The sequence below is a fragment of the Pseudorca crassidens genome, chromosome 7, assembly GCF_039906515.1.
Source record: "Pseudorca crassidens isolate mPseCra1 chromosome 7, mPseCra1.hap1, whole genome shotgun sequence".
Classification (NCBI taxonomy): Eukaryota; Metazoa; Chordata; class Mammalia; order Artiodactyla; family Delphinidae; genus Pseudorca; species Pseudorca crassidens.
Window position 1 is genome coordinate 114,747,579 of NC_090302.1, and position 26,044 is coordinate 114,773,622.

A 26,044-nucleotide genomic window follows, 5' to 3' on the forward strand; every position below is an offset into this window, starting at 1 on the left:
ATACTTCCACAAATCCCTGCTCAGCTAAATTGCAGATTAGATTGACTCAATCCCCTACACTAGTAATGCAGCAATAGAATTACTATGCTTTTTCCTGGGTTTAAATATTATTTTATTCAGTCTCTATTTTTCTTTATACTGGTCCAACATAAATATTATTTTATTCAGTCTCTATTTTTCTTTATACTGGTCCAACATAAAACCAAAAATTAAAAGACACATGAGGAAACAATGAGACCCATATTCAATAAGGGAATCAAGTCCAGATATTTCCCAGATATTGGAATAATCAAACAAGGACTTTAAAATAACTACAATATCCTATTAAATAAAACATGAAAGTATGCATGAACACATGGGGGAATTTCAACACAGATATGAACGTGATAAAAGTGACCAAATGGAAATGTTAGAAATGAAAAATGAAATATACATAAAAATACATTGGGTGTGATTATTTGACATCAAGTCATAATACATATAATGATATTACACAATACCTCTTATTGTGGTCACAAAAGGAAAGAAAGAAAAAAGAGCTGATGCCTGAGACTTTTCCAAAACCGAAGAAAGATATCAAACTACTGACTCTAGAAGCTTCAAAAATCCCATTGAGAATAAACTAAAAACGACACATCAAATAGTGGAAAACTAACAACATACTGCTACGAGCTTTCTTTGGTTATTGATTGGTGATTGACTTCTTTTATACTTTACTATACACCTTTCGCTATTGGGTTTTAATTGCCTTATAAACATCAAACACCTGTACTTTGTTTTCTAAATCACGAGCAATACTTCGGCAAATCACCATTACAGCCTGTGGACCACCCATGGCCCATCACCTATTTCTTGTGGCCTGTGAGCCTTGGATGGCTTTACATATTTTAATGGTTGAAAGTATCAAAAGAATAACATTTTATGACACATGAAAATTATATGAAACCACGAATACGGGTTGTTGGAAGGCAGCCACACTCGGTCATCTCGGGCCATCCCGCTGCTTTCCAGCAGAAGTACAGGAACCTCCTGTAGGTGTGGAGAGCATGTGCCTGTGACTCTCTGTTTTCCATCCTGCTTCTCGGCACTTACACATTGTGGGGACACAGCTATAGGTGGGCAGCATTCCAAATACCACGTGTCACCTTAACACATTTTATTTACTTTTTTATACCAGGGCACACTCATAATGTTAAAACAAAAAAAGCAGAGTGGACATCAAATGCTGTGATTGGTCTGTTCATATTTTCTATTCCTGGTTCAGTCTTGGAAGGTTGCACCTTCCTAAGAATTTGTCCATTTCTTCCAGGTTGTCCATCTTACTGGCATAGAGTTGCATGTAGTAGTCTCTTATGGTCCTTTGCATTTCTGTTGTAACTTCTCCTTTTTCATTTCTAATTTTATTGATTTGAGCCCCTTCCCTTTTTTCCTTGAGGAGTCTGGCTAGAGGTCTATCAATTTTGTTTATCTTTTGAAAGAACCAGCTTTTAGTCTCATTGATCTTTGCTACTCTTTTCTTTGTTTCTGTTTCACTTATTTCTGCTCTGATCTTTATGATTTCTTTCCTTCTACTAACTTTGGGTTTTGTTTGCTCTCCTTTCTCTAGTTGCTTTAAGTGTGAGGCTAGGTGGTTTATTTGAGATTTTTCTTGTTTCCTGAGGTAGGATTGTATTGCTATAAACTTCCCTGTTAGAAGCGCTTTTGCTGAATCCCATAGGTTTTGGGTCGTCGTGTTTTCGTTGTCATTTGTCTCTAGGTAAGTTTTGATTTCTTCAGTGAACCATTGGTTGTTTAGTAGCATATTGTTTAGCCTCCACGTGTTTGTGTTTTTTTACAGCATTTTTCTTGTAGTTGATTTCTAGCCTCATAGAGTTGCGGTTGGAAAAGATGCTTGGTATGATTTCAATTTTCTTAAACTTACTGAGGCTCAAATGTTGCATTCTTCAGGCATAGTGGAGTGTGCATTATTGCGTCCCAGATTAGACAGCAAATCATCGTTTATCATGCAACGACCTGTGCTGAAGAATACGTGTTGACATGAGTAAGCACTCATCGCGTGGCCCTGCTCACAGCCAGCCATGTTCGGAAACACTAGAAACTTTAAAACAGCGTACCTCATCACAGCAGAATTTCTTCACAAAAATACAAATTGAAATGAGGCTCCCACCGAAATAAATTTCCAGTTGTCTCATTTATTAGCCCAGCAGGAAAAGCCATTCACCAGTGCTGGGTTCGTTCAATCATACTCGATTGCAGCAGCTGAAGAGGGGCACTTTCAGGAAAGGAGCTTGTTTAGCTGATCTCCTTCAGCAGGAGCGGCTGCGTGAAGAGCGAGGCCCTTGGAAGCAGCCTCAGGAAACAAAGTGGCTTCTTATTTGCATGGCAAACGCCTCCCAGCTGTTTCTCTTTGCGCTTGGTGAGTCGATGGGTGTTGCTGACACGCCTCAGTTGATTTGAGGTGTCGACACGGAGTTCTAAGCGATGAAGAGTGAACGTCTATGAAAAGGTGCCTGGGACGGAGAGGTAAGGGTGTCTTTAAAGACGTGGAGAAAGCCCTAATTCAGCACAGTTTGGTGCGGGATCTGTGTGTGCAATGATAGTGATAAATGTGTGTATCGAGCAGGAAAATGCTTATGTGGGCAAATTTGCAGGGCTTATGAAAGTGTGAGTTGTTTAAAGACTATGATTTTCCATAAATTCACCAGCAGGTACTTTGAGGAAAATACTTGACTCTCTCACGTTTTACTGAATCAGTAGGGTCAACTGTGAACCCCACTCCCTTTCGTGGACCCAGCATGCTCAGTTCCATGAATTTTTGTCTGAAATAGAGGCTGAATATCCTGATTTGCCCTGCCTCGCAGCACCTCCATAACTGAGCATCGGTAACCTGTCGTTAGGATATTTTGAACTCAGAGTTGATACTGAAATTTTCCAGAACAGAATTGCCTTCAACCACTGTTGTCAGACGCGAAATAGCATTGAATTAGCTTCTGCTGCATTTGATAATGTTTCCTGATGAGTTCAGCCTAAAATTAGAAGGCGAAGTAGTACAAATGTTAAATTTACTCTTTGGTGAAGCCATTTTGGTGATAACGACCGTCATTGGAATCACAAGTACAGTCAAGCTACTTTATATGTTTCGTGTTGTATCAAAAGTTAACACACGAAGCAGGATCCTTATTCACTCACAAAGTTGCACCTCATAGATTTTCCAAACTCAGGCGACACCTCCAGCAGTGTATTTCAAAGCCCAAGGAAGCGCAAAGGAAATTTTCATACTTCAAGCTCCATATAATTATGTAATTGAGGAGGTCCACCTGGCTTTCAGCTGGAAGTGGTGGTCTGCAGTGTGATGATGGGCTGAAGGAGAATGTCAGGAACAGAGCCTAACAGAATCGTATAAGCACCTTCTGAGACCTGGGTTCGCTCCATGAAGAGCGTTTGCCTGTGGTCTGGCAGTATTTGGGAGGATCTACGGGAGAAGGCATTTTCAAAGACGTTGTATGTAAATATCGTTACAAATTAGCATTCACCAACCATCATTTGCAACGTATTTTGATGAAAGGGAAGGAACCCCAACTAAGTGAAATATCACCCTCCCTCCAAAATTCCCTTCTCCTAAGTAGACCTGTATTACAAAATATATGCTCCATTATTATATTTTTCATTTCCTCAATTCGAATTTGAAGAGTTATTTTTCTTCAGCGATACGATTACCTACATAATATCTTCAGTTTTGTCTCTGGGCCTCCAAAGCCCAAAATATTTACTGTCTGCTCCTTTACAGAGCAAGCTTGCTGAGGCCCGTACTTGAAGGCAGGATGCTAACAGTTCCCAAAACGATGTGAAAAGGTGTGACTGATCTCAACCGGTGGAAAATTTCAGGTAGGTTTTGTTGTTGTTGTTGTTTAATTCCTAGCAACCTTAAAGAAATTACAAAGTTCTCCTAAATATGTAATCGAAATAGACGTTTCTACTGACTGACTCTTAATGGTCCTACCTCCAAAGCAGGGGACTCATTTTTCTATAGTGTCACGTGCTTCTAACGTTATTGGTAAAGGAGAATATAAACAGAGTTACCCACAGATCCTAGCACTCTGCAAGGTTGTTTTTCTTCAGCTGGAAGAACTTGAAGTGGATAAGAATGACTTACAGTTGACCCCTTCCTCTCATTTCCCCTGACAATGAGGCAAATTCCCTAAGAGTAGCCTCCTTACTTTCTCGTCCAACTACGTGTTCTCAGTGCCTGGAACCATCCTTGCACAGAGCAGGCCTGCACTGCAAGTTTATTGATAAACTAACAAGCAAAAGGGCGATATTACTGAAAAGTATTTTCGTAGAAAGTCTGTATACCACTATACTAAGAAAACGTTCTCTAACTTTCCAACTCGGGCCGTGCCCTGACTGTGCTGACTTGGGACTCTTAGTTGTTGGGTTTTGCGAACAATTTCTCCACAGGGATTCTTTCGCATGCCTCCAGGGGATTCTCTTCTTCCTCCTGCTGGAGCAGACACTGAATTTACCTTCTCTGAGGCAAAAGACCATAAACTAAAGCCCCGTGAATGAGATGAATGGCTATGACCAAAATCGATGCTAAATCATGGTGGTTATTTGAAATGGAAAGGACTAATGTATGAAATAGAACCAAAGAAGGATGAAAAACGTTCTCTTCCTTGAAGCCATGTGAAGGTAGTGTGTCTTAGCAGGAGAGTGGTGGGCTAAATGTGGAGAAAAAGAAAAAGAAAACATTAGAATTGGTCAGCGTTTAGCACTGTCTGAAGGATAGTGAGAAAGAGAACCCCAGTCCCTAAAAGAGTATATTCTCTTATGAGACGGAGAACCTGTAAGGAATAGATATTGTTTTCTTTGTGCATCTCACATGCTAAGTAAATGTCGTGTGATTCTTTTGTGTTTTTTTGGGTGCCTTGACACTAAGAAGAGGGGTCGTAAAAGAGAGACTTGAGTTTGTTCACCAACAAATGATAGAGCTTCAGTTTACCATTAATTAGTTAGCATTCTCTCTCTCTCTCTCTCTTTTTTTTTTCCTATATCTTATGGTGGGCCTAAACTGACAAAAATAAGTTTCTTAACCTATAGAGTCAAGTTATATCCTGGCTTTAGAGAACCTCACCAGGAAAATGCGTCTCTTGGAGTCTATCACTAACTTTCTTCCTTGAGCTGTTTCCTCCTTTAGAAAAGCAGTAGATTGACACCGTAGTAATAGGGGTTATGATAAATGCCCATATGAATAAGTTGATTCCCAGTATGTCTTATTGTGAGACCTATGAGAATTCTGAGATACTAATGTTATCATGGTTACTTATATATTAGTAGTGAAATAAATCTGTGATGAACAAAACTTCTGTGTGCTGAGGAGTAACAGAACTGCTTGGATTAAGTACTTTAATGGACAGATGACTTAAAACAGACTTTCACCATCTGTTTTGCATCTAAATACAAGCTCAGAAGAAAGGTTATTCACACCAGATGCAGTGCCTGCTACACTCTATGTGAGCTAACTTTTTTATTCTAAGTATCTGGCATTTGTTATCCTCCCGTGACATTTCAAACACTCATCGGTTTAGGCCACTCTTCTTTCCTGATGTAGTGAGTCATGCTTTATGGCAAACAGATTCAGTGTGTAAATCAGTGTGTGGATAAAATAATGCAGCATGAAAACTAGCTGCCTCTGTGATCACACCCCACAGTTAAAGACATTTCGCTGTTAAATTAAGTACATCTGTTTTCCTCTAGGCGGCCACAGTAAGGACATTTGCTTTTAACTCTGATTATATTCAAATTAATGGATAAAGAAAGGATTGAGCCTAAATATTTATATATATTATGTATTTAAATATTTCTCCAAGACATATTTAGGAACAGAAAGAAGGATGCCAAATAATTAGCATCTTTTATTCTAATTTCCATTATTTGAGAAAGATGCGTCTTTTTCACATTTTTCTTCTTCTCTATTTAGGAAGCATCTGGCATCTCAGATTTATTTCTCCCATATTGTTCTAGAAACAAAGTAAGACTAAATTTGATTCTAGCCCCTGCATTCATTTCCATCTTACTAAGCTTCTCATTTATTTTCGGAACCATCTGGATGTTATGGTCTTCGAAGGGAAGATATTCTCCCAGATCTCACTAAATAAGTGACCTTTCTATTATGTTCCAATTCTTATGTAAACCTTCCTTAATACTGTCATTTATATATGCTAATCGTTTAAAAGGAGAGACACTGTAGACTGAAGTCTTAAAAGTGCCTGGTTAATCCACTTTTCCAGTCTCATCTTAAATTTCTACTCCACTTGTCCAATATGCTTCCCCAAATCCTGCCCTTTGTCCTTTGATAATAGCTTTCTTTTTTTTATCTGCAGTGGTTCTCAAGTCCATTTCTCTTTGCTTCCACTACAGAATTCTCTAAATATATTGGTCTTTTAAAAGCACTTTTAAAAGGTAATATATAATCTACTGCTCACACTTCTGACATTAACACTATTTCATAGCATAGTAGAGGAACCGAATGTAAAACGTAAAGGTTTCTGAGTGGTAAGGAAATAGTGGCCATCAACCTGTTGACTTGGCGTAGAAACACATAGAGCTGTTCTTGGTTCTTAGATCAGAAACTCACGGCTGACTTCAAAGGACTCACGTCTCCTTGTGTGTATGTGACCTAAATGGCGAGCAGCCTCCTAAAACTTCCAGTGTCAGTAGTACAGAGCAGCCATCAGCTGATTTATCTGTAAAGGACCAAGTAGCAAATACTTGAGGTTTTGTGAGCCATAGTATCTCTGTTGCAACTACTCAACGGCGCTAGTAGAGCATGAAATTATAGCATAGTATAGGCAATACTTAAATTGTGTTTTAATAAAGACCTATTGTGTTTTAATAAAACTTTATTTACAAAAGCACATGCAAACTGGATTTGTCCTGCTTGCAGTAGTTTGCCAATCCTGGGATAGAGTTTTCATTGGGAAATGACTGTCCAGACAGAAACTAGACTTCCCAGGGCTGAGGAGAATTTTTCATTTAGTTAATTCTCATGGCCGTGTGTGGTGTGTGCGTGTGTGTGTGTGTGTATCTCTGTCTCTCTTCCCCTCCTCCTCTCCCTCCCCCCCCATATAGATAAGAGAGAATTAAATGTACTAATTAAAAGTGTCTTTTTCAACTATGAGTTGACGTCACCATCTCATAACATTGGCTGGTGTTTCAATGGCCACCTATGACAAAGGCTATGACATTTTGGGGTCCAAGCTAAGGAGAAATGAGTATGGACTTAATGGGATATGTTTATATGGTTTTCAGTAATTCCTCTGTCTCAGTCTGAGTGCAGTCAGGAGACAGATTCCACCCTGCAGTTTAAAGGGGGAAATTTATTGTAAAGACATTTTAAGTTATAAAATAGGAGAGTAAACATGAAAATGTTAATGGAAACCCAGCAGTGTCCCAGGGCTGAGGGAGAGTTCTCGAGTTGAGTTTGGATATATCTGGAGGAAGTGTGGTTGCAGCTCACAGAATGTGGAGAATTTCTCTGCGTGTCTCATGCAGAGTCAGTTTGCAGCACCAGGCAGGCAGGGAGGGATCCCTTCAGGTGTCAGCTGGTGGGTGTGTGTTCAGGGCGCAGGAATGTGTCAAAGGCCTGGAGCTTGTTGTGCTCTTGCTGGAAGGGCTGTGGACCGTTAGCCACCAGGCCCAAGCATGCAGGAAAGAAAGGGGGAAAAGGCAAAAGCATAGCAGCTGAAATCAGAAAATGAAACACCTTCCCCTTTTTAATGTCTTGCTTGGACCCTCTACTTAGATAGCTTAACATTGTGCCAGCTGGCAAAAATCATATTTAAAAGGTTTAGATGCAAAATATTATGTCTAAAATAAGCTACAAGGATACATTCTACAACACAGGGAATATAGCCAATATTTTTAAACTATAACTGGAGCATAAACTTTGAAAATTGTGAACCACTATATTGTACACCTGTAACTTATGTAATATTGTACAGCAACTAATTAAAAAAAGGTTCAGATCAATTTTGACAGAACAGCAATGAACGGTGATTTTGGAGCTGAGAGGAAAATGACACAGCCCTGTGTGCACACAGTTCCTGTCCGATGTCCCCCTCCTGAGTCCCCCTTGCTGACCCCCTTGGGTCATGAGTTGAAGGTCTTAAGCCAAAGGTCACCTTGTGGTTTACATGTGTCCTATGGTCTCGGGTGGTGGAGGGAAACATTAGAGGAAACCTATAGACCCGGAAGCCACTCAAACCTATTCTGTTCATCAGTTGGATAATTGTAAGGTTACCATTAATTTCTCGTAAATGCACATTTATTTTGAAAGGGGTGAAATGAAAAATTTTCAGAATTTTCATGTTGAATGCAACTGGAAAAGAAAGGATTGTTGAGGTGTGAGTTACTTATTAAATATATTTAATTAGTTCAGAATTTTGTTACATTTCTGATGTTTTCAGCTTTTTAAAATAACTCTAAGTGTGATTTCTCATTCTAAAAACATTGAACAAATATTATATATACATAGTATTTCTAATGTTTGCATTCTTTTTCTTAAAATGTTCTCCAAAAATTATGGAAATATCCCAAATCCTGAATCCATCCCTGCAAAAAATCTGACAATAAAATAATCAAGCTGATGACATTTTGACAAGGACATTGAACCCTTGCAGAGATTATTTTTAAAAGAAAATGTCCTTAAAAACTTGGAATAATTAAATATAGATTCTGTATATAAGCTCCCAAGACTGTTTCAAGTAAAGAAAAAAATGACTGATCATCATGAAGTGTCTTCTGGAATCCACATGTTGTATGAACTTGTTCGTTATCATTTTTTGGTACTTATTGGTGGTTTTTAATTAAAAAACAAAGATTCTAAACATTTGAACCAACAAGTGGTTTCCCCAAAATATACTTTGAGGGTGAATATTTTTGCTTTAGTTTATATAGGTCCTTCTGAGCTTTTCTGTTCTTCAGGGAGACTTCCAGATGATGATTTTTACCGGAAAAGGGAGATTCAGCTGGGGAGTCATCATCACATCTTAAAATCTACAAAACAAAGGGAACACATCTTACTGCCCTAGCGTGGAAGTAATGCAGTAGAACAGATAAAGAAGATGAGAGTGGGCAGCTGGAGTAGAGCTGAAATATAAGAGAAAAACAGTTATAAGAGCGTGTCTGGGAGAAACTCAGAGAGGAAAAGCAGAAAGGTTAACACTTAGGAGGAGAGGAGAAAAGGGCTAAATTCAAACTGCCCATGGAATGTCTTTGCTGTAAGACTAAGGACGCTGCTTCCTGGGAGGGAAACAAAATCATCCAACGTCATTATGTTTTTACTGAGTCCAGGAGAGGGGCCGCAGAATCAAAAAAGTAAAATGTCCTTAACGAATACTGCCTTTTTCACTCAAGTTAAAAGGACTTGCTAAGAAAACTAACACAAACTGTGCGGCGCAAGTTAGAAGACAGCTCTCCCTGTTGTAGAAAACACGGATTTCACAGAGGTGATGGGCAGCATCCTGCCGCCCCTGAGGTGGAGCCACGCCCTCATCGTCAACACCTGTGCCCGTGCTCCGTTACCCGGCAACGAGGGAGCCAGGCTGTTGATGGGATGAAGTCTGTTAATCAGCTGGCTTTGGGGTGGGGTGATGACCCTGCGTTGTCAGGTGGGCCCAATAACCACCAGGGCCTTTATAAGCCGAGGAGAGAGGGAGGGAAGAACCAGACAGAAGAGGCGGGGAGGGGTCACGTCTCCAAGAACCCGCAAGCAGCCTCTCAGAACTGGGGAAGACCAGGATTCTACAGATCCCACCCTAGAGCCGCCAGAAGGAGCACAGCACTGATATCACCGCGCCTTTAGTCCAGGGACACCCGCATCTGACTTCTGACCTCCAGGTAACACGTGTGTCACGTTGTTGTAAGGCACGAAGCTTGTGGTAATTGTGCTGCGTTGTAGTTGCACGTATAAGTATTCCGTGACTTTCATGTAGTAAACTTTGTGAAGACGGATTTTATTCCCTTTTCATATTTTCCCCACCACTTCCACAGTACAGGATGATAATAAATGCTTGCTTAAATAATGGGTGAATTAAAGCCCCGTTTTCCTGTCTTATCACTAAGCTAAACGCACGAGTCCTACTTACTAGACTTTCTCTTCACCAGAACAAAGGTATGTGATCAGCTCTCCCTAGAGGTCCTGTTCAGTTCAGACTGAGAACATTTCATGACTCAAAATGAGAAAAAGCAGATCAGAATATTGAAATAGTTCTTACATTTATTTCATTGTTCCCAAAGCTCTTCTTTGAGATGACACTTTCATAACTTAGTTTCTCCCTTTACATTTTTTATAACACAAAAGAATGTGCTGGGGAAAAAACACAAAATAAATTCAAAACCTGATCACTGATTATAAATGTTAAGTATTTGAAGTATAACCCTAAAACAGAGAGATTTAAAAATACACTTATTCAATGAACTGGATTGCACTAAGGCCCTGTATGTTATGTTTATTATTACACTTTTTGTTAAGGAATTACTGTCTTGTTGAGACTGTGTCTGAAGGAATCTTCCCAAAGGCCTTTCATAACTGACCCCTCCCTCCCTCCAACCTCTGTGTTATTTCTACACAGGAATAAGTCCAAACTAATTCATGCCCAGGATTGCAAACAAATGTTATGCATTACGTCTAGGGAAACCGTGCTCCTTTCTAAGCATGCCAGTGTACGTTTCTCAGCTCTGCCTCCAGAGCTCTCACAAGGCCTCCTCCACGGTTTACCCTGATATAGCTGAAGACCAGCCTAATCTGCTTTTAATATGAGCATCTCTCACACTTGAGGGAAGTGTTCATACCCCCTCTCTGCACATTTTTTGTATTCCGTGACGCAGACCAAGTCAATAAAAGAGCATATTCCACTGACATTCATGGGTGGTGATAATTTTAGATGATTTTACGTGCCAGACGCAGAGCAGAACGCGAAGCAGAAGAAGATGACGTAAAGATCGTTGCCTTCGCAAAGGTCACCAAGCAGGAGAGCTGGGGAGACTGAGACCTGCCAGTTTCAGCCGGTCCACCTTGATGCTTGGGGGCTGTACAATTTAACTTCTGAATAATTCAGTGGTGCTCCTTCTACTTGCTTGTGTTAAATCACTTAAAACCTCAAAATATAAGTGTTTCAGTGTTGAAGAGCTTAAAGGAAAGCTAATACTAGACTGCTGAGGTATTTTTATTAAAGGTCAGGGCACTGACATTAATGATAATAGTAACAGCAGTGACAACAAAAATAGCGAATACTGGCACTGTTCTAAATGCTAGCTCAGTTAATTAACTATTTATCCTCCACTGGCAATGAAGAGGGGGAATGCGTGTGGAAAGAGATCTGAGATCTCGTCTCTACCATCCTAACATAATCTTGGATGTTTAGCATTAAAGGTGAAATAAATCAAAAGTCCACATATTTAATTTATTTAAAATGAGTGGCCTGAATGAAACACCTTCACTGTATGTGTTCACAAAAAGGGACAAGGAAAAGTATAGCGCTCGACACAATGCCTTTGATGTCTGCATAACTGACCTGGCCAGCTCTTCCAGAATTATTTGAGATTCTGCTTTGCTTGTGTAGTAGAAAGCAAATGAGTAGAAAATGTATTTTACCTTTCTAGCTGTGCCATTAATGTCTTCTGCTTAATCCTAGGTAGAAATAGCCATTTAATAATGTATGCAGATTTTCACATTACATTTTGTTTTTATATAAAGAATATACCTTTATTTTTTATCATAATTTTAACTGTTACTTATTTGGCAATATATTGATTTTTTTCTTTTTTTATTGAAGAATAGTTGACATACAATGTTAGTGGCAGATATACAACATAGTGATTCGATACTTGTATACATTATGAATTGTCAGGATAAGTCTAGTAACTATAACACCAAATTATTGTAATGTTATTGACTCTATTCTCTATGTTGTACATTGCATCCTTGTGACTTGCAAACTTTCAGTTATAAAATAAGTATCTCTTAATCCCCTTCACCTTTTTCACCCAATCGCCCAACCCCCTCCCTTCTGGCAACCGCCTGTGTTTCCTGTCTGTGAGTCTCTTTGCATTTTGTTTTTTATATTCCACATATAAGTGAAGTCAAACAGTATTTGTCTTCTGTCTGACTTAATTTGCTTAGTGTAATACCCTCTAGATCCATACATGTTGTCAGAAATGGCAAGATTTCATTCTCTTTATGGCTGAGTAATATTCCATTGTAATTTTATATATATATATATATACACACACATATACATACACACACACACCACTCTTGATTATCCATTCATCTGTCAATGGACACTTAGGTTGCTTCCATGTCTTGGCTATTGTAAATAGTGCTGCAGTAAACATAGGGTGCATATATCTTTTTGAATTAGTGTTTTTGTTTTCTTCAGGTGAATACGCAAAAGTGGAATTGCTGGATCATCTGGTAGTTATATTTAATTTTTAGAGTTACCACCACACCAGTTTCCATAGTGGCTGTACCGATTTACATTCCTACCAATAGTGCATGAAGGTTCCTTTTTCTCTTCATCCTTGCCAACATTAGCTTTTTTTTAACGTTGTTGTTGGAGTATAATTGCTTTACAATGGTGTGTTAGTTTCTGCTTTATAACAAGGTGAATCAGCTATACATATACATATATCCCCATATCCCCTCCCTCTTTCATCTCCCTCGCACCCTCCCTATCCCACCCCTCTAGTGGTCACAAAACACCGAGCTGATCTCCCTGTGCTATGCGGCTGCTTCCCACTAGCTATCTATTTTACATTTGGTAGTGTATATATGTCCATGCCACTCTCTCACTTCTTCCCAGCTTACCCTTCCCCCTCCCCGTGTCCTCAAGTCCATTCTCTACGTCTGCGTCTTTATTCCTGTCCTGCCCCTAGGTTTTTCAGAACCTTTTTTTTTCTTAGATTCCATATGTATGTGTTAGCATACGGTATTTGTTTTTCTCTTTCTGACTTACTTCACTCTGTATGACAGACTCTAGGTCCATCCACCTCACTGCAAATAACTCAATTTCGTTTCTTTTTATGGCTGAGTAATATTCCATTGTATATATGTGCCACATCTTCTTTATCCATTCATCTGCCGATGCACACTTAGGCTGCTTCCACAACATTAGCTTTTTGTTGTCTTTTTGTTAGTAGACATTCTGACTGGTGTGAGGTGACATCTCATTGTGGCTTTGATTTGCATTTCCATGGATGATTAGGGATATTGAGCATCTTTTCATGTGTCGGTTGGCCATCTGTATGTCTTCCTTGGAAAAATGTCTCTTCAGGTCCTCTGTTGATATCTTTTATCAGATTGATTTTTTTTCTTTTGGATACTGAATTGTATAAGTTCTTCGTGTATTGTGGATGTTAACCATTTATCTGACACATTGTTTGCAAATATCTTCTCCCATTCAGTATGTGGCATTTTTGTTTTATTGATAGTTTCCTTAGCTGTGCAAAAGCTTGTTAGTTTGATGTAGTCCCATTTGTTTATTTTTGTTTTTGTTTCCCTTGCCTGAGGAGATTGCTTCAAAAAATATTGCTAAGGCTGATGTCAAAGAGTGTATTGCCTATGCTTTCTTTTGGGACTTTTATGGTTTCAGCTTTTACATTTAAGTCTTTACTCCATTTTAAATTTGTTTTTGTATATGGTGTAAAAAAATGTTACAGTTTCATTCTTTTACATGTAGCTGTCCAGTTTTCCCAACACAATTTATTGAAGAGACTGTCTTTTCCCCGCTGTGTATTCTTGGTTCACTTGTTCTAAATTAATTGACCATATAAGTATGGGTTTATTTCTGTGCTCTCTATTCTGTTGCATTGACCTGTGTTTCTGTTTTTGTTCCAGTACCATGCTGTTTTGATTGCTGTAACTTTGTAGTATAGTTTGAAGATATGGAGCATGATACCTCCCTCTTTGTTCTTCTTTCTGAAGATTGCTTTGACTGTGTGGGGTCTTTCGTGGTTCCAAACAAATTTTAGGATAATTTGTTTCAGTTGTGTGAAAAATACCATTGGTGTTTTAATAGGGCTTGGATTGAACCTGTAGATTGCTTTGGTAGTATACACATTTTAACAATATTAATTCTTCCAATCCATTAACTCAAGATATCTTTCCATTTCTTTGTGTCATTTTCAGTTTATTTTCTTAACGTCTTATAGTTTTTAGAGTATAGGCTTTTCACCTCCTTATTAAAGTTATTCCTAGGTATTTCATTCTTTTTGGTTAAAGTGTATAATGTTAGCTGTGGGTTTATCATAATAATATGACATATTGTGTTGAGGCATGTTCCCTCTATATCCACTTTGTTGAGAGTTTTTATTGTAAATGGATATCAGATTTGTCAAATGCATTTTCTGCTTCTATTGATGGGATTTTTATCCTTCATTTTGTTAATATGGTGTACCACATTGATTGTGTGGATATTGACCTTCCTTGCGTCCCTGAGATAAATCCCAATTGATCACTGTGTATGATTCTTTTAATGTAATGTTGAATTGAATTTGCTAATATTTTTTGAGTATCTTTGCATCTATGTTCATTAAGGGTATTGGCCTGTAATTTTCTTTTCTTTGTAGTGCCTTTATCTGGATTTGGTATCAGGGTAATGTTGGCCTTGTAGAATGGGTTTGGAAGCATTCCTTCCTCCTCAGTTTTTTGGAATCACTTGAACAATAGGTGTTAATTTTTCTTTATGTGTTTTGTGTAATTCACCAATGAAGCCATCTGGTCCTGAACGTTTTCCTTGAGAGTATTTTGATTACTGATTCAATTTCATTACTAGTGATCAGTCTGTTCAGACTTTCTATTTCTTTCTGGCTCAGTGTTGGGAGCACGTATGTTCCTAGGAACTTACCCATTTCTTCTAGGTGGCTCAATTAGTTGGTGTATAATTGTTCATGGTAATCTCTTATAAATCTTTGTACTTCTGTGGTGTTGCTTGTAACTTCTCTTTCATTTCTGACTTTATTTATTTGGGCCCTATTTCTTTTTTTTGTTGATGAATCTGGCTGAAAATTTATCAGTTTTGTTTATCTTTTCGAAGAATGAACTCTTAGTTTCAGTGATCTTTTCTACTGTCTTTTAGTTCTCTATTTCATTTATTCTACTGTGATCTTTATTATTTCCTTTCTTTGGGCTTTGTTTGTTCTTCTTTATCTAGTTCCTTTACGTGTAAGTTTATGTTGTTTGAGATTCTCGTTTCCAGAAGTAGGCCTGTATTGCTGTGAACTTCCCTCGTGGAACTGCTTTTACTGTGTCCCATAGATTTTGGATCATTGTGTTTCTGTTTTCATGTGTAGCCAGGTATTATTTTTTGTCTCCTCTTTGATTTCTTCAGTGATTCACTGGTTCTTTAGTAGCATGTTGTTTAGCCTCCATGTGTTTGTATATTTTTTTACAGTTTTCTTCTTGTCGTTGTAATTAAGTCTCATAACTTGTGGTTGGAAAACATGCTTTATATGATTTCAACCTCCTTAAATTTATTGAGACTTGTTTTGTGGCCTAACATGTGACCTACTATGGAGAATTTTCCATGTGCACTTGAAAATAATGTGTATTCTGCTGTTATTAGAAGAAATGTCCTGCAGATAACTATTAAGTTTGTCTGGTCTAATGCATCATTTAAGGCCAGTGTTTCCTTATTGATTTTCTGTCTGGATGATCTGTCATCCATTGATATAGTGGGTTGTTAAAATCCCCTACTATTATTACATTACTGTCAAGTTCTCCCTTTGTGTCTGTTAATATTTGCTTTATATATTGACATGCTCCTATGTTGGGTGCATGTATATTTATAATTATTATATCTTCTTGTTGGATTGATCCCTTTATCATTATGTAGTGTCCTTTGTCACTTGTTATAGTCTTTGTTTTAAAGTCTATTTTGTCTACTATGAGTATTACTACCCCAGCTTTCTTTATGTTCCCATTTGTACAGAATATCTTTTTCAATCCCGTCAGCTTCAGTCTGTGCATCTTTGGCTCTGAGGTGAGCCGGTTGTAGGAAGTATTTAAATGAGTCTTGTTTCTTTCTTTTTTTTTTTTTTTTGTGGTACGTGTGCCTCTCACTGTTGTGGCCTCTCCCGTTGTGGAGCACAGGCTCCGGATGCACAGGCCCAGCAGCCATGGCTCACGGGCCCAGCCACTCCGCTGCATGTGGGATCTTCCCGGACCGGGGCACGAACCCGTGTCCCCTGCATCGGCAGGCGGACTCCCAACCACTGTGCCACCAGGGAAGCCCGAGTCTTGTTTCTTTTATCTATTCAGCCACCCTGGGTCTTTTGATTGGAGGATTTAGTCCATTAGCATTTAAAGTAATTATTATAGGCATGTACGTATTACCATTTTGTTAATTGTTTTATGGTTGTTTTTGTTTTCGGTTCTGTCTCTTTCCTTGTGATTTGCTGATTTTCTTTAGTGTTAGGTTTGTATTCTTTATATATTTTGTGTGTGCCTTTTCTAGGTTTTTGGTTTGTGGTTACTATGAAGTTCACATATAACCACCTGTGTGTACCATACAGATGTCTGTTTTACATTGGTGGTCACTTACGTTTCTGTTCATTCTGAAAGCGCTACAGTTTCCCCGGCCATTTTACATTTTTGATGTCATATTTTATGTTTTTAGTTTTGTGTGCCACTTAACTAATTATTTTATATATAGGCGATTTTACACCTTTGGTCTTTTTAACCTTCTTACTGGCTTTATCATTGGTGGTTGAACTACCTTTCATATGTTTGCCTTTACCAGTGAGATTTTGTCTTTCATAATTTTCTTGTTTCTAGTTGTCATTATTTTCTTTTCCATTTAAGAAGTTCCATTAACATGTCTAGTAAGGTTTGTATAGTGGTTATGAAGTCCTTTAGCTTTTGCTTGTCTGGGAAATTCTTTTTATCTCATATAATTCTGAATGACGACCTTGCTAGATAGAGTATTCTTGGTTGTAAGTTATTTATTTCATTTTAGTATGTTGAGTATATTGTGCCAGTCCCTTCTGACCTGTAAACTTTATGCTAAAAAAAAATCAGCTAGTAGTCTTATGGGGAAGGGCCCTTGTATAACTAGATGCGCTTCTCTTGCTACTTTTAAGATTCTCTCTTTATCCTTAACTTTTGATATTTTAATTATAACTGATCTCAGTGTAGCCCTATTTGGGTTCAATTGATTGGAAGTCCTTTGGGCCTCATGGGTCTGGATGTCCATTTCCTTCCCCAGGTTAGGGAAGTTTTCAGTCACTGTTTCTTCCAGTAGGTTTTCTGTCCCTTTCTCTGTTGTTCTGGGACCCCTATAATGCACGTTAGTATGCTTGACGTTGTCACAGAGGTCCTTCATGCTATTCTCATTTTTTAAATTATTTTTTCCTTTGGCGTTTCTGGTTGGGTGATTTCCACTACCCTGCCTTCCAAGTCACTGAACTGTTCTCCTTCCTCTAATCTGCTATTGATTTCTACTAATGTAGTTTTTCATTTAAGTTATTGTATTCTTCAGTTCTGACTGGTTCTTTTTTATATTTTCTATCTTTGTTGAAGTTCTCACTGAGTTCATTCATTCTTCTCCTGAGTTCAGTGAGCAACTTTGTGACTATTACCTTGACATTTTTATCTGGAAAATGCTTATCTCTGTTTTGTTGAGTTCTTTTCCTGAGGTTTCTTCTTGTTCTTTCATTTGGAAGGTATTTTTTTTTTTTGTCTTCTCATTTTGCCTAACTTACCATGTTTAATTCTCTAGTAGGTATATAAACTACATCTCCCAGTCTCGAAAGAGTGGCCTCCTTATGTAGAAGGTATCCTTTGAGGTCCAGTGGTGTAATCCCCCCGGTCACCAGAGCCAGGTGCTCCAGGGGTGTCTCATGTGTGGGCTGCATGCACCCTCCTGTTGTGGTTGGGCCATGAGCGCTGCAGGTGTGCTGGTGTGCAGGGCTGGACTCCTGGAGTGGGAACTGCATTGGAGGGGCCAGCAAGGGGTGGGTGGGTTGCGTGGAGCTTGTGCTCAGGGAAAGCCAGGGTGAGGCACATGGTGTTAGGTAAGTTGATGGAGAGTGAAAGGAGTGGTATCCACCAGCGCTGAGTCAGGTAGGTGGAAGGAGAGTTAACCAAAAAGTGGTGCCCACCATCACTTCCATCCCTGGAGAAAGTCCCGCTAGATATTTGACCCTCCAACACACACCCTAAAATTTTCAGTGAATCTCATTCCCGTATGACCCAGGTGCTTTTCAAGCTGCTGCCTCTGTGATGGGACTTGGGGGTGAGTGAGTTTGTGTACATGCCCATTAAGAGTAGAGTCTTGGTTTCCCACAGCCCCCCAGCTCTCCCGGATGTAAACCCCTCCGATTTCCAAAGCCACATATTATGGGGGCTCACCTTCCCAGTGAAGTCCCCTGAGCTGGGGAGTCTGGGGTGATATCACTCACAGTTGTGTTATCTCTCCTGCTTGTGGGTTGCCTACCTTGGGGTGTGGGTTCTGACTAGACCACATCTCTGCCCACCCTCCTCCTCATGATGTGACCTTTTCTTTATATTCTTAGTTGTAGAAAATCTGTTCTGCTGGTCTTCAGAGATAGTTGTTCTATGTGTAGTTGTAGTTCTAGTGTGTCCACGGGAGGAGGTGAGCTCAGGATCTTCCTACTCGGCTATCTTGTTTCAATCTCCTATAAATTTTTATTTTGAAATACTTCCTGACATAGAAAAAAGTTCCCAAAGTGCTGCAACTAGTTCTTACATACCCTTCACCCAGTTTCTCTGAATGTTAATATTTTAAATAACCAAAGCACAGTTATCAAAAACAAGAAAATAACTTGAAAAATACCGTTAACTGATCCACATATCTTATTCAAATTTTACCAATTGTCCCATCAATGTCCTTTTACTGGTCCACTAACCCACATTGCATTTATTTGTCATATCTCCTTAGTGTCCTCCAATCCAGGACAGTTCCTCAATCTTTTTAAGTGTCATGACTTGATATTTTCAAAGAGTTGCTTTATAGAATGTTTCTTGTTTGGGGTTCATCTGATATTTCTTCTGTATTAAATTCATGTTATTAATTTTTAGCAAGAATTCCACAAATGTGATGCATCCTTCTCAGTGCGTCACATCAGGAAGTATGTGATGTTGATGTGTCTCAGTACGAGCGATGTTACCTTTGATCACTTGGTGAAGGTGATGCTTGACAGATATTTCATCCGTGAAGTTACTAATTTTTGCCTTTAAAATAAAACTTCAAGTCTGCACATTATCCTGTTTCTTATCTGACTCAGCATCAGATTTTAGTATCGATGATTCTTGTGCGTGATAATGATTACTCTGATATCTGGCAAATGGTGACTTTCTACATTCCTCAGGCATTCCACACTTACTATTTAGAATCTTACAGTAAGGAAGAGTGATATACCTTTGTCCCTATTTATTTGTTTGTATGTTTTCCTGCTATTGCTCATTGGTATATATTTTTTCTATGGGTTACAGTTCAATAATATTATTTATATAGATGTTCAAGTTGTCCCAATATGGAGCTCCTTCAAGCTGGCTCCAGTATCTTTGATAAGACCCTCCACCCCACCTTTTTAGCGCTTTACTTTCTGGTACCACGAGATGTGCCAAGAACATCTTGGTCTTTCTGTTCTCCTGTCCTGAACTCTGCCATTTTTATAAGTCTTGGACCTTTTATTGGAGAATGGTATTTAGGAACCAAGATACAGTACCAGGTGTGTTAATTGCTAATTTGTTATTATTGCTTCTAGATCCTCCAGTGGAAGAGGTGGGAGAATTTGGTGTATGAGTACATGCGTCTGTGTCTGTCGGTACCCATCTACTTGTATATTTGCATAATGAAAACCATGCATTGTCCTGATACCTTAAAGTCCCAACACGATGGGTTAACTCTATCCTCCCCCTTCCTTTTTTGTAGCATCTTTCTACAAACATGAAAACCCTGCTCTTAGTGTCCAATGTATTTATTTGCTCAATCCTACAGTACACATACAGTCTTACAACTTAGTCTCAGAATTCCTGACCCACCCCTTTATGAAAAATACTTTTCCTAATGAGAACATACAGTTTGTGCATAGTTTTGTGTGTGTGTGTGTGTGTGTGTATGTGTGTGTCTTCAGCCTTGGAGTATTCAGCCAAAATGCTGTTTTTCTAAACAGTGGCTGCTCTCTCCTTCCCCAGGTGGCTCCACTCGGGAAGCTTTTTCAACCCGACTTCCTTGTGGGCTTGTCAGGGGATTGCTTGGTGGGTTCCTGGGGGAAAGGCCTGCAAGACTGTGGAATAGTCTCCTCTTTCTGTGGACCCAGGATTCACACTCTTAAGCTATCCTACACTTTGCTTGGACAATTTGTTGTAAATATTGTAGAACTCTCCTTACCAGCTTACATGGCATTTGGTGACATCTGCCCCAGGTGAGCAAGTGCTTAGGTCTTTTCTCTCTGCACGTGCCTGTCTCCAAATTTTGCGTTACTTGCTTGGTGAATGAACTTATTTATCAGATGGACTAAAGAGAGCATTTATTCTTACCATAGGGGTAGGAGTGATTCTCCTTTTAGTTCTCTATATCTTCAAGCAGAAACTGATAGTCCAGAGCAAAACAGTTTTAAGAGAAAATTTGTGTGTATAACATTCAACGATGTGGTGCTATAACCCATAATAAATGGAGTCAAAGGTTTGATGTGGGATCTAAAATAGATTTGCTTGTATATCATAATGAATCCAAGATAGTCGTCTGATTCTCTTCCCTCCCCCACCCTCTCCCCATGAATCTCCCTTTATTAATGGACACTCTCTGTGCACACGCCATCCCTGTGAAATGCTACCCCGTTTCTGGGAACAAGACCCAGTGAGGGGTCAGCTTCACCAGTGTCATACCCTCCTATCTCGACTCTAACACTGGCAACCCCTTTCTCACAACCTAACTCTAACTGGAGTGTCAGATTCTCCATTCTCCATGGTTTTTCCTCTCTTCCCTTTCATCTTGAAGACACATAACCTTAGTGCTTCCCAACTCCACCTTTTCTAGGAGGCAGTCATGCCAGCTGAAGATAATTTGTAGCCAGTCTGACCATGATTTTATATTAGCGGCAGCCCACTTTTTAATGACAAGGTTAAACAGCTGAGCTGATCTAATTCATAGCTGCTTCTGACTTTGTGACCTGCTTTATTCTCTAGGTTTATTTCTTGGTTCAAGTTAAAATGTTGTTACCTGATGACTTTGTTTTACTGAGCAGTTCTCTCCAGCCTTTCCACCTCTATAAACCCTGTTCCTTACCTAGTGACCTCAAAAACACTGCTGCAGTTCTAAACGTCGGTAATATCTATACATTCTGTAAAAGCTACTGTATTATAGGTGAAGTTGTATTTCAGTGCATTTCAGTGATTAGACTGTTACAGTAGATGATAACTGTTTTAAAATGTCAGAAACGTTAAATAGGCAGTTATCTCTCCAGTGCTACTTAGAAATGACCTTGTGCAAATATGCAACATCTTATTTCGTAGTAGTTTCTGACCACCTGTGTGAGAGCACGCTGACAGAGCTTCCTGCAGTCTAAGCCTTTCGAAGGATAAATGGTAATAATCAGACAGATGTTGAAACAGGGTCCCTGTCAAGAGACGAAGTGGCACCATAGGAACACATGGAGTCAGAAAGAGACGCGAGGAGAGCAAAATCCTGTCTGAGGAGGGCAGATCCTGAAAGATTAGAAGAAAAAAGATAAAATTATCTTTGCACAACTTTGCCTGAAGTTAGTTCGGCTTAATAGGCTGTGACACATACATTTCTGTGTTGTTGAAGCGTGAACCTAGGTGCCCTAAACCGGAGTATGAATGTGCATGATTCCTGGGAACCTGCACCTCTGTTTCCTTTCCTACTTCCAAGTAACTCTTTTTTTTTCTTTTTTTTTTCAATTATGGCTTTTTTCCTTCCAGGACAATTCTCTGGTTTCAGTCTTAACCAGTTTTCTCTGCTTCAGCCCCTAATCACGGGCATATGTGGCTTCAGGCCAGGCCAGGCTAAGTCTAGTGACAGCGCACATCTCTCTCTTGCTGTAGTGAATCTTAGCCCATCAGGGAGTCTGGACCGTGTGTCTCTTTGGATATTAGGAAGCGTCACCTTCTACTCTATGTGGGAATGGTGGTTATAGCCCATTTAGGAACGATTCACGTTGCTCTGCAACACATATGCTGGATGGCTTTGTGGATGAATTCCCAGAGAAACACTGTGGCCTGTGCTTAGTGGTTAAATAAAGGGGGGAGGGGGCTTCACTTTTTAGAAAAGCGTCTTGAAAATGCAAAGAAATAGTTATGATGAAATTTCAACTGCAGACTTCCCTTGAAGTACAGGAACAACAGACACCACAGGGTTTTCCAGGGGATATGTTCACTTTAAACAGCCATATGATACACGCTACTATATATAAAATAGATGACTAATAAGGACCTACTGTCTAGCACAGGGAACTCTACTCAATACTCTGTAATGGCCTATATGGGAAAAGAATCTAAAAAAGAGTGGATACGTGTATATGTATAACTGATTCACTTTGCTGTACACCTGAAACTAACACAACATTGTAAATCAACTACACCCCAATAATAAAAAGGAACCTCTAAAAAAACCCAAAAACATAAACAGCTGTGTGAAGCCTGAGGGAGTTGAGAATGTGGCAGTTTTCATGCTCACGTGTTGAGGTCATAAGAGATGCCACTCGTGGAAATCGTATCCTGGAAAGTGGAATAAATTGTCTCACTGCTTTATATTTTCAGTGACTTGGGGAATTCTGCAGTAGAGAGTCAAATTTCAAAGTCATGTTTTTGAGTAGGCAAAAGAAACTATAAGTATTTTATTATAATAAAGAGAAAGCATGTAATTTAGAGCTTATAAAGCTAAGCTGAAATTTCTAAGAAATTATTATCTGCTGATGCACTTTATTTCAGGTCTTGCTTCTATTCACCACAAAGAAGCAAAATAAGACATGGGGAAATTTTTAAAAAGCTGTGTGAAAATGTCATATTCAGAAGTTACCACTATCAATAACACTAAGAAAAATGAGCCTGAAATTATCTGAAAACAACTGCAAATGCAGAGAACTGAAGGAACATAGCATAATTTGTTGGGCTCAGTATCTATTTTCTACAGGGTTATTCTTGATTTCCAGAAGACAGACATGGCTAGCATCATTCATGCCTTCCTTCATGTAATGAAGACTACTATTTGCCAGACAGTGTGTTATACTGGACACAAAATGCTATAAGAGACATCCTGCCTGCCTCTGAAGCATTTGTAGTCATGTGCAGATATGTCTTCCAGCAATTGTATTATTTTGTGATAAATAGTAAATGCATCTTTTTTCAAGATGGTGGTGGAAGCACAGGAGAAACACTTAACTTGGCCTTCAGTGGAGGGGAGAATAATAAAATAAGGCTTCTTAGAATAAGAGACTTCTATAATATTACTAAAATGATTATTTGGAGGAACACAAAATTCAAGGTATGGTAGGTAAGAACAAACAAGCAAAAAATCAAGATGAATAAAATGAATAAAGTCCCAGAAATAGAAGAAAAGAAAGTAATATTAATAATTTCCAATCTATTTCGGGGGAAAACAAAATTTTATTTTATTTTTATTATTTTTTAATTTTTATTTATTATTTATTTTTGGCTGTGTTGGGTCTTCGTTTCTGTGCGTGGGCTTTCTCTAGTTGCGGCGAGCTGGGACCACTCTTCATTGTGGTGTGTGGGCCTCTCACTGTCTGGGCCTCTCTTGTTGCGGAGCACAGGCTCCAGATGCGCAGGCTCAGTAGTTGTGGCTCACGGGCCTAGTTGCTCCGCGGCATGTGGGATCTTCCCAGACCAGGGCTTGAACCCGTGTCCCCTGCATTGGCAGGCAGATTCTCAACCACTGTGCCCCCAGGGAAGCCCCCAAATTTTATTTTTTAGTTGAAGTATTGTTGATTTAAAATGTTAATTTCTGTGTACAGCAAAGTGATTCACTTATACATATTCTTTTTTATATTTTCAATTATGCTTTGTCACAGGATTTTGAATATAGTTTCCTGTGCTATACAATAGGAACTTATTGTTTATCCATCCTATATATAATAGTTTGCATCTGCTAATGTCACTCTGCCAGTCCATCCCTCCCCCACTCTCTTTCCCCCTTAGCAACCACAAGTCTGTTCTCTATGTCTGTGAGTCTGTTTCTGTTTCACAGATAAGTTCATTTGTGTCATATTTTCGATTCCACTTATAAGCGATATCATATGGTATTTGTCTTTCTCTTTCTGACTAACTTCACTTAGTATGATAATCTCTAGAACCATCCATGTTGCTGCAAATGGCATTATTTCATTCTTTTCTATGGCCAAGTAATATTCCATTATATATATGTACTGCATCTTCTTCATCCATTCGTCTGTCAGTGGACATTTAGGTTGCTTCCATTCTTGTCTATTGTGAGTAGTGCTGCTGTAAACATAAGGATGCATGTATCTTTTGAATTATAGTCTTGTCTGGATATATGCCCAGGAGTGGGATTGTTGGATCATATGGTATTTCTATTTTTAGTTTTCTGAGGAACCACCATACTGTTCTCCGTAGTGGCTGCACCAGTTTACATTCTCACAAACAGTATAGGAGGGTTCCCTTTTCTCTACACCCTCTCCAGCATTTATTGTTTGTGGAGTTTTTGATGATGGCCATTCTGACTGGTGTGAGTTGGTACCTCATTGTAATTTTGATTTGCATTTCTCTAATAGCAATGTTGAGCATCTTTTCATGTGCCTCTTGGCCATCTGTATGTCTTCTTTGAAAAAAATGGCTGTTTAGGTCTTCTGAACATTTTTCTATTGGGTTGTTTGGTTTTTTGTTGTTGAGTCGTATGAACTGGAAAACAAAACTTTAACAGAAATCTCAACCAATCCAAGTTATGATGGTTATGATTTTGTCAACTTGACTAGGACATGCTGTCCCCAGATATTTGGTCAGATATTATCCCGGCTGTCTGTGTCAGGGCATTTTTGGATGCGTGTATAACATTTAAACTGATAGCCTAAGTAAAGCAGATCGCACTCTCTTATGGGTGGGCCTCATCCAATCAGCTGAGCTTCTGCATAGAAAAAGATGACTGGACCTCCCCTTGTAAGAGGGTATTCCTCCTCCCTGGCTGCCTTTGAGCTGGACATGGGCTTTTTCCTGCCTTCAGACTCAAGAGGTGTGAGCTGGTGCCTCCTTGTAGTCTTAGATTCCATATGTAAGGAATGTCGTATGGTATTTGCTTCTTGAGCCTGCCAGCTTTGGGACTAGGTCTATATTATTGGCTCTCCCTGGTCTCCAGCTTACACACTGCAGATCTTGGGGACTGTCAGTCACCATAATTTTGTGAGCCAGTTCCTTAAAGAGGGTGGATGGATGGATCAATCATATTGACACTAAGAACCCTGACTAATAGACAATTAGAGCTAATAAAAATATATCTAGAAGTTACTATAACTTGAACATATAATACGTTCAGTAATATGTAATAATATGTAACATAAGTCCAAACGTGTCTGTAGTCATGAAAATGTGTACAGGTAAATTTCATATATGTAAAAACACAACCTTATATTACGCCAAACATAGAGAGCCATGGAATAAAGGGAGGTGAAAGGGAAGATGCTCTAGATGAGATCATAGTTTATAATGCCTTCATATAATATGCATTTAGTTATCTAGCTGACCATGTACCAACATATACAAGAATTTTTAAATTGCTGACAGTTTTATGGGAGATTTTAATTTGCTTCTTTTTACTTACCAATATTTAAAAAATTCATTATAATTGTATAAATTCTCAAAATGTATTGAAACTAGAGGTAGAATTAATATCGCATGTCTTTGAATTATCCATCTGCTAAGCTAAGTGACTTTTTTACATAAAATTTGGAAGGGGCTACATGACACAAAGAAATCTAATTACTCAGCTCACAGTGATTTCCCCAAACTGTAATTTTTTCCTCAAAGCAA

The 26,044-nt window shown here is 38.9% G+C and overlaps 1 long non-coding RNA gene across 1 annotated transcript in view; it reads left to right on the forward strand.

Moving 5' to 3' along the window:
- Window positions 1-2,129: 2,129 nt before the first annotated feature.
- The window catches only part of LOC137228250 (uncharacterized), a 268,028-nt gene continuing 244,113 nt past the window's right edge, over window positions 2,130-26,044 (forward strand). Inside the window, exons 1-2 of the long non-coding RNA XR_010945227.1 lie at window positions 2,130-2,523; window positions 3,788-3,885. This is a non-coding gene — a long non-coding RNA (uncharacterized lncRNA). The remainder of the gene's footprint in view (window positions 2,524-3,787; window positions 3,886-26,044) is intronic.